The 12,944-nt window shown below is 35.4% G+C and overlaps 1 protein-coding gene across 4 annotated transcripts in view; it reads right to left on the bottom strand.

The window, feature by feature from the left end:
• Positions 1-12,944, bottom strand: part of LOC128992504 (pumilio homolog 2) — a 317,774-nt gene that overhangs the window by 257,715 nt on the left and 47,115 nt on the right. The window lies entirely within an intron of this gene.

Genomic DNA, 12,944 nt, shown 5'->3' with positions numbered 1-12,944 from the left:
GAGTGATTATTAAGATAGCCACTTCCGAAACTTGATCACAGCTGTCAAAGGTTAATCTTATCTCACTGATAATGGGATTGTTATTGTTAGTGTCCCTATCTATCTACACCACTACTACAGTACTGTATGTGTAGCATTCTTACGTTATAAACAAACTTTCATTATTGAATAATGTTCGCCTAGAAGAATGAAGAAAGAAACCAGGAAAGTTGAAAGCACGACATAAAAATAAAATGGAATTATATTAATTTATCCTAGAAATTCATATTTACTAAAATATTTACACATTCAAAAACAAATGTATAACTTATACAGAGAGAAAGAAAATCGGTTTATTTTCCATATTTAGGCTACTAAAGTGTACGGGACAAACGGGAGACTCGTTTTAACATAATAAAAGTAGCTGGCTATACAAACAATTAATTTAATTGTTATCGGTATGCATACAATACAATACAATACAATACAATAACATCTGATACTTGCACTACTTGCACTTTTGGGTAGAATGACTCCTTCGCAACAAACGTGCAGACTACACGAATTTCTATTTTTCTGATTGGATTTTACTAAAATATCGAGTCATATTTATTCAATATTTAAATTACATTAAGTTTATCTAGGAAGTACTTCAGTTTGCCGCTACGGGGAAGAGAGAAGGTGGTTGTTGATCAAATGTCAATAGTACAGGAATAAATAACAACGTTTTCCTCATTTTATATCAAATATATTCATAAACAAACAAACTACAACAGTTTTCTTTGTCCTCATAAAAATAACAGAAGAATTTTCAATGTACAGTTTTTTTTTTCTCCATAACCTTTAAGAAGGCCTACAATGATTTAATAATTTCTTCAAACTTCAATAAAAGAACTTTTTTCATGCTGCAGCTAAACCAGCTGTTTAATACATGCTATGTGGATCTAATCATGGACAAAAATAATAAAATATAGCCCAACACCAGTGCTGCGGTTAGCATTTATGTTCTGGCGACCACCACTAGGAGTGCCGTGTAGTTACGGCACACACAGCTGCAGCGTCTTCTAGTAGCATAGCATACGGCGAGATCGAACACTGAGCATGTTCTAGCGCCACATCGGGGAACCTTCCTTTGACAGCCTATTTCCAATATCAATACCGATACCAATATCAAAAGGATCGGACCAAAGATAACTGAAATAAACGTTTTTTGTGTAAAAATAAGGCAAAATTAAGGGTTTTCCGACTAACTTTGCCTTATTTTTACACAAAAAAACGTTATATTTCAGTTATCTTTTGTCCGATCTTTTTGATCTTGGTATCGTTTGATAGGGTATTGTAAATGCTAAAAAAAAGTATTCCTGACATTGTTTCATAGAAGCCGTTTTTGAGTTATTTAAGTTAGAAAAATTCAAACAGCCGCCATTTTAAAATTTACAATCTAAACAACTGTATTATTTTTTCTATTATAGGTCTTGTGTATGTTAACATGGTTACCAAATTTCATAATCATCGAACGAAAAACTTCACAGATAAAAATATTTTTGTATAAAAAACAAAATAGCGGATAGCTGGGTAAATATGCATTTTCGGACATACCTTCACATAAACTTTTTCTTCCTTTTAATATGAGGATTCATTTCCCAAAGTCCTGAAACGTTTTTTATGGACACCCTGTATATAGATTAATATGAAAGGAATAAATTTGCCAAATTCGGTCAAAATATATTTCCATAAAGAAACAAACTACAACAGTTTATTTATTCTCCGTATTAATAACATAACATTTTTTAATGAAAACCTTTTTTATTTTCTCTACAACCGTTAGGCGTACAGTTACACTTCAATATACCAAATTAAGCTATAATAAGTGGTTTAGAGAGAAATCTCGAACTTTCTAAAAAATTATTCTTTTTAGGGACAAAAATGGGAAACCCAAATTTTTTACCCATAAAACCCCCCATAAACTCCTGTTCCCATAGTCCAATCTTGCTGGCTTGCAAACTCAATCAAGTCGATCAAACTCTATATAAAAATCCAAAAGCATAGTTTTTTTTCGCCTTTTGGGGACATAAAAATAAAATAAGTAAATCGGCCCCGTGTATCACGTCTTTCCGTGCCACCTACGGCAATTGCGTCTTTCCTATAGGGATATTCGCTAAGATAACTTTTGATTCCACCTATACTGTGATTTAAAAAAATCGTTAAACAAAAAAAGTAACATAATTGGCATAATCTATAAGCCCTATATCGTTTCACGGGAGGAAAAGTAGTCGGAGAAAGCAATGAAGCAAGCAAGTCATGTAGACTTAACATTAGTTTTGGCTTAAATTTTTCGAAAGGAACAAGAAATTGGACATTTTATACAAAACCATAACCAATAACAAATTTCTTATAGAACCGACGTCAATCAATAGGTTTTGAAGCAAAACAAAGAAGTTAACGAAAGAATTAAAGCAAAACAACGTTAGTGACGACTGACGAGAGAGTGGATGGCGACTATCAGTTACAGATAACGACCCAGTAATGGAGGTGTCGATATCAGATGGCGGTTTATACTCAAGCAGGCATTTGCTCTGAGTACTATAGGAATATGGAGGTAATATACAACGATGGCGGCTGTAGGCATTGCATATAAAACACTATGCTATAGGCCTAATACTAAAGACTTTAGTAGATTATACCCAAACAAACAATAATACGTACACGTCGCTTTATGAGAACTCGAAATAATGTTGTTATTTATAGATAAAGGGGTTTATTGTAGAATGGAAGCTGTGCCTGAAGGGAGAAGGGGTTCGTCAAGTGTTAATGTGGTTAAAGGCATTCGGAAATAATAATACATAACCGTAGTACGCTTCTAAACCCAGAAAATTTCAAATGAATTTACAAACACACATTAAACACTGAAGTCACTATTTAAAAATTAAAGTAGTTTTAACAAAATCCAAAATCGTAATTAAATCCAGGCATGAATATATACGACGCAACAACTTGACACTTATACTTATAGCGATAGCAAAAATCCGTGGTTAGCATTATGCATTCGAGAAAACAAAGAAAAACAATAAGAAAAGCAGTCTTGTGCTGAGGGAGGGTTGGTCTTTTACTGAGACGTTTTGTTTTTCATCTTTTCTCCAGCAACGCAGCGCGGTAAACAAAAAAGACATCAGCGTCTTGTTCCGAGCATTCCAAGTCTCAGTACTACAAAGATTTGAAATGAAATCTAAAATACGATTTACAATGAACTTAGATACCACTTATTACGTGTAAATTCACAATATCTACATTATACAGGGTTGGGCAAATGTGTGGATACCCCTAGTTAACTTTTAAACGAGTTGCAATAGGAAAACCAAACTCTGCACATATTTACAACATAAGAAATTGCACTTTTTCATCAAAGTTACAACTTTGCCCCAGCCCCCAAAATGGTGTATTTTGGGGGCAGCCCCAAATTTTCAAATGTAAACACCTATCATGTGACCCATCATTTTAAAGGGTTTATCAAGGGAAATTGAATGGCGCAAACCAGCGGTAAATATCCCACGCCTAATCAAAATGGCAGCCATTTTAATTATTTAAGATGAGCAATCATGATAAAGTCTAGACACCCCCAGTTAACTTTAAAAATTAAATATTTTAATACTGACCAAAAGGTGAATTCTCTTTTATCATAAAGGTATGCTGAGTTCAGTTTTCCTGCTATAAACTGTTAAAAAATTAATAGGGGATATTCCAAAATGACTGCCATTTTGATTAGGGGTGCGATATTGACCTCTAGTTTGCGCCATTTAATTTGTCTTGAGAAACCATTTAAAATGAGGGGTCACATGATAGGTGTTTACTTTTAAAAATTTGGGGCTGCCCCCAAAATACCCCATTTTGGGGGCCGGGTACAAGTTCTAACTTAAATGAAAAAGTGCATTTTTTATGTTGTAAACATGTGCCAAGTTTGGTTTTCCCACTGCCACACGTTATAAAGTTAACTGGGGGTGTCCAGACTTTATCATGATTGCTCATGTTAAATTAAAATGGCTGCCATTTTGATTAGGCGTGCGATATTGACCTCTGGTTTGCGCCATTCAATTTCTCTTAATAAACCCTTTAAAATGAGGAGTCACATGATAGGTGTTTACATTTGAAATGGGGCAAAGTTGTAACTTTGATGAAAAAGTGCAATTTCTTATGTTGTAAATATGTGTCGAGTTAGGTTTTCCTATTGCAACGCGTTAAAAAGTTAACTAGGGGTATCCACACATTTGCCCAACCCTGTATTTCAATACGAAGCGTATCCAATCTATAAATTATTTCTAAATTTGTAAACGCGTTCTCATTTGGCAGACCAAAACTAACCTAAAAGCTCATTAGGCGATAATCAATTGAGAGTAATTAGGGACTGATTATGTCTGAGTTAAGCGATATTAAATTACCGTAATGAAAGTATAATGTACACAGGTTTGTCATTTCACGATACTCACCTACTCCGAATTAATAGAAATCAATTGGCGCCCTTTCTCATACGATTAACAGTAATGAGAGATGAACCTATGACTCGGATATCACAGAAGCCAATCATTCAAGTGTACATTAGTGTTTTTCCTAGGACGCTACACACGAGCCCGGGATTGTTTTCCACATAACTTCAGACTAGACCAAGGAGTTGCGGCATTATCACTTAGAAAAAATCCATCGGTGATTCGACGGGATTTAAACCCGGGACCCCTGAGAGCTCGCTCCCCAAGTGTACCTTAGTACTTGTTAAGGTAATACATCCTACTGTAGGGATCTCAAAGAGCGAGCTGTAGAAATAGTAGCGAGCTGAGTGTAGTAGTACTGGTTCCGAGGTCAAAGGCCCAAATAGCAAAAATCATTAATATCTTGAGCTACTGTTCCCAATAACATGGCGTTTTAGGAGTTCTTCAGACTCGACCTGATATGTATACATAGCAGTCCATCACTGAAAATTGAACTACACAGTTCATGTTGTTGTAAACCACCTATGATATTTTCATTGAATGTGCGTATTGGTGTGTAGCAAATTCAACAATAATTTAACGTATCCACTTAGAAAGTTTTAAGTTATTTTTCAATATACATTTTTTAAATATCCTACTTAAAACACTAAACTTTGCTACGCTTTGACAGTACCATACATTAAAACAATTTTCCAAATAAAATATTTTTTGTTTAAAGCTACAATTAAGAGCATTGAACAAATTAATGTTAGTTTTCAACATCTTCTTTACACTACCCATTTACATAAAACAGTCCATAAATTCATCATAAAACACATTTCCGACTTTAAAATACAATTATTTTGATTAGTGGAATTTTGGTTTTCCTGTTTAACACATTTAGAAAGTAAGCTAATACCCTAGGAAAGTCCGGGTTTCCCACTCCGGTTGCCTGAGAATCAGTTGCACTCAGTTTTGGGTCATATTTACTATTGTACAGCTCGTGACACCTAAATGATGCTATACCTATAAGCCAAATGTTCAAAAAGGGCCAACCAAATTTGGAATGGTGCTGAATAAAGCAGTGTTCACAATTGTTCAAATAAACAAGTTGATAAAAGCAGTTAGGTAGTGCAGCTTTACGGTGCGACTCTCGAGTTTTAACAACTTGTCCAACTTTAGTTGGCCGCTTCTTTACTTGAAATAGGAATCTGGCTGCGACCCAACATCTACGCGATGTTTTCCTTTCCAAATATACTGTAATGTATGATTGTTGTCGACGTTGGAAACTTGCACAGTGTAACTCTATGGAATCAGGAATGTTTGGGATATAAAACAAACTCTTGGTTGAATACCATCCGGTAATCTGGCTTTAAAGTTATTATCTCGTGGAAAAATTTAAATAAATTAGTCAACAGTTGCTCTATTTTTAAAGGACCTTACTAGGCCTACGGATATTTTTTGAATAACAAACAACACAATTTTTGATCACAACAACAATAGGTTCAGTAATTAAATGTAGTAATGTTGCATTTTTGCCGCAAATACTGTGTTTGTATTTTTAGTTTCCAGTTTCCAGGCGTCGTTTAGTACCATCGATGTTTAGTACCAGGCAGGACCTAATAACGTATTGTTAGTTTAGAAAGTTCTTAGTTAAGCCAAGCCTACTTAAGACTTGAGATAGGGACTGCAATCGTATCGGACAACCAACGAACATTACGAATGATTTCATTAAATTAAGCGACTTTTAAAATATTTCCTCTGATACAGACAAAGATTTGCTATTTATCAATAGTCATTTTTGTGTAACTAGTGTGCAAAAGCAGTTTGCACTCGTGTAAATATTTTTCATACAGTTACTATAAATCATATAAAACATATCGTTCAAACATTGAACGAAATATGAAACGCTGCACCAGCTTGATCGTAGTCGTCTTTAAGTGTTACAAAATTATTTTCAAGCATACACGGATTACGTGCATTATTAAAAAAAACGCTGTTTTTTGTGTTGTTTGGTTGGAATACTGGTGTGCGCCAAAGGCTTTCTGTACTAATCTGTGCAAGGAAGCCCACTTTGTCGAGTGACTGTAGAAAAAAGTATTTTTCAGCTATCTATTTTAATTGTTCCTGACCGAACCTTATTGGAATATAAATGTGAACATAAGTAATACTTGTAATACTAAACAGAAAGCTATGTCGGCAGTAACAGATTTACAAGATGTTCCAGATGTCAACCAAGGGACGTGCCACCGATGCTGAGCGGGGGAGGGAGTGTGGAGGGGAAGAAGCTGACGATGGAAGTGTTGAGGAAGATCACGACCTAAACTTTCTCCCCCACGATCATCACGGTGTTCAGATATCAGACTATAGACGAATACTTCTCACTTGTGTGAAAACAACAAATTAACTGTCTGACAACGTATCCTTGTGGAGAAAATGATTGTGGGGTTAGGAATTGGTGATGGCAGTGTTGAGGAATATAATGTTCAAAAACTTCCCAGTATCTACGGTGTACAGATATCACACTACAGACGAATACTTCTCACTTGTGTAAAAACAACAAAATTAACTGTATGACAACTTAATCCTTGTGGAGAAAATGATTTGGGGATAAGGAATTGAATTGACGATGAAAAAGTTCAAAATCGTTACCCAAAATTTCCCACAAACATCACGGTATACAGATATCAGACTATAGATGAATACTTCTTACTTGTGTGAAGACAACTGATTACAAAGTATCCTTGTGGGGTAAGGAACTGACTACGAAAGCGTTAACAAGGAGGATCGTTACCCAAAATCTCCCACGAACATCGCGATTTGCAGATATCAGACTATAGATGAATACTTCTTACTTGTGTCAAGACAACTGTCTGAAAACGTAGCCTATCCTTGTGGGGTAAGGAACTGACTACGAGTGTTTAAAGGAAGATCGTGACCTAAAATTTCCCACGAACATCACGGTATACAGATATCAGACTATAGATAAATACTTCTTACTTATGTATGAAGACAACTGACTGACAACGTATCCTTGTGGGGTAAGGAACTGACTACGAAAGCGTTAATAAGGAAGATCGTGACCCAAAATTTCCCACGAAAATCACGGTGTACAGATATCAGACTATAGATGAATACTTCTTACTTTTGTGAAGAAAACTGACTGAAAACGTATCCTTGTGGGGTAAGGAACTGACTACGAAAGCGTTAATAAGGAAGATCGTGATTCGTGACCCAAAATTTCCCACGAACATCACGGTGTATAGATATCATACTATAGATAAATACTTCTTACTTGTGTGAAGACAACTGACTGACAACGTGTCCTTGTGGGGTAAGGAACTGACTATGAGTGTTTAAAGGAAGATCGTGAACCAAAGCATGGATATTAATGTTAACCTAGCAATAATACTACTCTGTACAATCTCGTGAGAAAGTAGACTTAGTGATGTAACGAGGAACTAAGAAATCAAAGTTGAACGATTATAGTTGTGTCTCGCCCCGTTGACTTCAGTAGACTATAATTGGTCAATCAGAGATACGGCATCAGACCACGGCCTTGTTAATGCAGTTAGTCTTTGGTGGAAGTTAATACATCGTTTAAATAACCCACATAACCATAGATGAAGATTATTTCAACTACAGTATTGTATGATATAACTGAGTGAAACCTATATTTAAAAGTAACTATTGGTAATATAAATTAATTTGCACTTACAGTACTTCACATGCGTTTTACTGCCAGACAAAGTTCTCTTACCTGGAAATACAACAAAATTCAGTAAGAAATTTGTCTGGGAATAATGTATAGGCTAATATTTTTGTGCTTTAGAATGTTTATAACACCATTCATGAAAACAAATTCAAAATCACCACATTTAAAACTAAATTAAATACAACAAGCCATTATACATGTCATCCCGCCATCTTCATAAAAGACATGCAATATGAACTTGATCAATTATATAGAGAGAAGTTATCATCTTATAACCGTGTATAATGCGTTTTGATTAAAATCTGGCTTTATCCGATTTTAAGATTCAACTGCATCACAAACCTTTAATGTGACGTTACAACCGTTTCAACATAAAACATCAATTTTCTACAATACCGCTTCAATCCCATATTAAAAACCTAATGGAAATTGACAATAAAATTTGAACTTTGCATGAGTTTTAATTCGTCTGAGGACTTTTGTTTACGAGATCAGATTTACAGTACTGTATTAGGCTAACTCTTTACCCAGTAAACATGATAGAAAGTATTTCTTTTTTTCATTTTTGTCTACTTACTTTATTTCTACAGTAGGCCCTATATAATTTTAAATTATATACAGTAGTAATGTTTGCTATATTATTAATGAGTAAAAAAATACAATGAACTGATGTATAGCCTATAACTATTATTTATATATAAAACATTATTTCATTCATAAGAATCCTACATAAAGGTAAATGTGAACGTAGCAGTTATCTTCAAGATCTTCAAACTCCAAGTTGTAAAAACAAATCAACACAACATAGTTGAAATGTCACGTACAGTAATTGCAATACAAACAGTTGATCGAGCCAGTATGAACGCATCAGTAGTCGAAATAAACCATTTCTTTGGAAGAAATATTCACATGCCGTTTTATCGCCTGTTCTATAGGCATCGTAAGGTGTCAGCGTTATCAACAAAAGCGTCATTCATATGCGGAACAACAGCGAGTTGATTGCGGCGCTTTGGTGGCAACACTGGGGGTGATTGCAGTTGGTACGACTGTCTGCGCCGCTGCGACTGGCGGGAAACTGCGTTGTCATGGCAACCCGGGTACAGTCTTTGCCGCCAGCGCGCCGGCGGGGGCGGTACAGTACCCGCCAAAACCGTCGCCGCGACGCGCCGCATTGCTACTCTTTTCGCGGTTTTCAAATCGATAATTAATTGTTTAGTTTGATCCAACCTCAAAGAATAAATCAGACTCCTATTACTCTTTGAGGCAAACAATTATTAGAATTAAATCGGATTCTGAATTTTGAGTAATGTTTATTACACAAATATTAATTGAGAGATATGATTTAACAATCTTATCATTTTAAATAAATTGGGATAAATGTATACAATATTATAATATTCTACTTCAAGATACCCATGTAAATTATAGATTAGGATTACGCAAAACAGAGACAGAACCCGGACAAAGAGTGGGATACAGTAGACTACATCGGACTACATCAATGCAAAATAAATAAAATTCACCAACCAACTGTGTTCCTGGCTGGGGCAACAAGAATAATGTCTTAACTGTATTTACATACAACAAGGGTTTATTACTAACATTTTCTGACGGACAGTGTGTCGAAAGAAGATTCTAAATTTAATAAAAATATACAGTTTCGAGAAGTCATTACGTTGTTATTCAGTTCATATGAAAGTCTGTGTATAGGACAAACAGCAATACTTTACACTATAGCATACCCTGACGGTGCTTTATTAAACCAACTTATTTAATAAAAAGCCGGTAACAACTTTAACGAGGGAAAAGAAAGGTATACATACTACAAACACGGTGATCAAGTCATAGCCAAAGATACAGTTCACTCGATTTAATAAACAATTTGCATTCAATAAAATGGTTTCTTAACAAACCACTAATGAATAGCTGATTGAAACCCGTCCACACTGCATCAAAAATGGGTAAAATTTTGAATTAGCACAGCATTAATCTTTTGTTTAATTCTCATCCATTTTGGGACTTAACAATCTCCAACAATTAATAACTCTTCCGGCTAACCCTAAAAAAAATATATACCGTACTTAAATTCCTACCATTGAATTTATTTGAGCACATAGGAGAAAAAGGGGGGGGGTTAACTTTAACCACTAATCTGTAAAAACAATCCGATTCTCAAAATCCTATTAAATGAATACTGTAGGGACGCCGCGACATTGGAGTGCTACATAGCAGTATTGACATTACTAACTGGAGATTAGATAAAGTGTAAACGATTACTACCATTATCAGTGTATACGTTCTCTGTTGTGTGATCTTATCTGCAAACCCAGGTACTCTGGTGGACTTAGTACTTGCATTAACGAAACGATTATCTAGAAATATGTTGATTATTGAACAACTTGTAAGTTAAATACTTAGCTTTACAACACAATCATTCATTTCGACCAGCCATTTTGATGTCCAAGAAGTTTTTTCTTCAAAACACTACTTTAAACATATCATAAGAGGCAAACTTAGTTGGTGTAAAATGATCTAATAAAATAGTTTTATGTATGTGTATGTGTGTGTTATGTATGTATGTGTAGTGTTATGCATTGCGTTCGTTTTACGATGCTTTTCATGGCAATGGGAATTTTCAAAAAGCTATGCCGAGTTGCAAAACACGACTTTTTAGATAACTGCAATAATTGGACACGGTAGTATTTTTTTATTACGTGAGCTTCAATCCCCCCATTTGCATTTTCATCCTATTTAGTAAGCACGCTGTGTTTAAAAACCTAATGGAAATTGACAATAAAATTTGAACTTTGCATTCAAATTGTTATTGTTTGTTGTGTGTTGTTGTTGTTTGTTGTATTGTTGTGTTGTTGTTGTTTGTTGTTGTTGTTATTGTTTCGCTCAAGGTGAAACAATTACCTTAAGTTCTCCCCACAAGCAATCCTTCTTGTATCAGTACAAAGAGCAAGAGGTCACAGGTTTACTTGTTCATAGGACAAGCGTGCGTTTTACTCCTAGCTGTCATAATAAGCAAATGTTGATATTTTCTAAATCCCGTTCTTTGAGTTGAAAATGTTGCAAAGTCAATATTATACATCAACCGCATTTATTTGCGACATAGCCATGAATATATATATATTTTTTTTACCAAATAAGACTTGTACAAGGTTAAAGTTTGAGAATTCAACGTAAACTCCCTGACAAAACTAGAAGTACAAATTACGTAAATATGAAATTAAAAGTCTTTCTATATCCTGAAAAAGCCAACATCTTAGATGCACTTTTACACAACAATTGTATTGACCTAAGATGCGCGTTTTTGTTGTATTTTTGCAAGTACTGTATTAGTTGAATGGAAACTCCATAAGACGTTTCTTGACGAATGATTCCCAACTTTGCTACAGTCGTCGTGGGAATTTTTGCGAGGCGATGTTGCAAGCCTTCAAGGTGAGCCGGCAAGTTCAATGTCTCCGCGCGCAGTCGCCGTCCGTTTCTTGACCTCGCGGCGCGGACAGCCACACACTGCGCACCGCGCACGACGCACGACTTGACGCCAATTGCGCGACAATCATCAACTAGAATGTGTTCATTTGTGTAATATATATGTGATATATATACTGTAGTACTGAATAAACTAACTAATATGAATCAACCAACTCAACCCTGGAAAAAATAAATAAATCCGCCCTGAATTTCGTAATTGGTATAACCGACCTTTTATCTCTTCGGACTTCCGTTCCCATCCTTATCGCCAGGTTAAAATACAGGGTGGTAAAAAAGTTCCTGGACAGTTGAATATTTTAAAAAATAATGCAGATAGAGCTATAATACTTGGTACAAAGTTACAGGGCATAAAACTCTATTTTAACACATATTCAGTGATCCAATAACCCTTCAGGGGGACGGCCCACAAGGAGTCAGAAGAAAATCTTAAACGGAAGCATAGGTCAATATGCACATCAAATTAAAGGTCTTTTTTGTAGAATACAATGCCGCAAACCGCACTTCAAAAGGTTGATCCTGCGCAAAATGACAGTTGTTTATTCATTTAATTTACATTGCTACTGTATTATACTCAGGGGCACAGCCCTAAGAATCGGAAGAAAATTGTTAACGTAAGCATAGGTCGATATGCACATCAAATTAAAGGTCTTTACTAGTAGATTACGATTCCATAAATTCAAGCTCAAAAGAATGCCTGAGTAAAAAATGGCAGTCGTTCAAAGATTCAAAATGGCGGATTCAAGAAATATTTGAACATCTGCCATTTTGCGCAGGATCAACCTTTTGAAGTGCGGTTTGCGGCATTGTATTCTACAAAAAAAGACCTTTAATTTGATGTGCATATTGACCTATGCTTCCGTTTAAGATTTTCTTCTGACTCCTTGTGTGCCGTCTCCCTGAAGGGTTATTGGATCACTGAATATGTGTTAAAATAGAGTTTTATGCCCTGTAACTTTGTACCAAGTATTATAGCTCTATCTGCATTATTTTTTAAAATATTCAACTGTCCAGGGACTTTTTTACCACCCTGTATAGCCGTGCGGTGCATTTGTCTGTTTGCGTGAAGGTTCTATACAGTAGGCCTATTCGATGTAGTTTTTTATACAGTACCAGAAGAATATTACAGTAGATCCTCCATTACTGATTAATCAACCATCGCTCGGATTAATTGCATCTGCACGAGCAAAAATAGAGTAAAGTAGAATTAACTTCGCGGTAAAAAGTCTTACTGCGCCCATTGCGCCTCCCTCGTGGTGTAAGTAATATACATCGATGTGTAAGTATAATGGTTC

The sequence above is a fragment of the Macrosteles quadrilineatus genome, unplaced genomic scaffold, assembly GCF_028750875.1.
Source record: "Macrosteles quadrilineatus isolate MER2022 unplaced genomic scaffold, UCM_ALF_1.0 Scaffold_4__1_contigs__length_99947679, whole genome shotgun sequence".
Classification (NCBI taxonomy): Eukaryota; Metazoa; Arthropoda; class Insecta; order Hemiptera; family Cicadellidae; genus Macrosteles; species Macrosteles quadrilineatus.
This window is presented reverse-complemented; position numbering and strand designations above follow the sequence as displayed.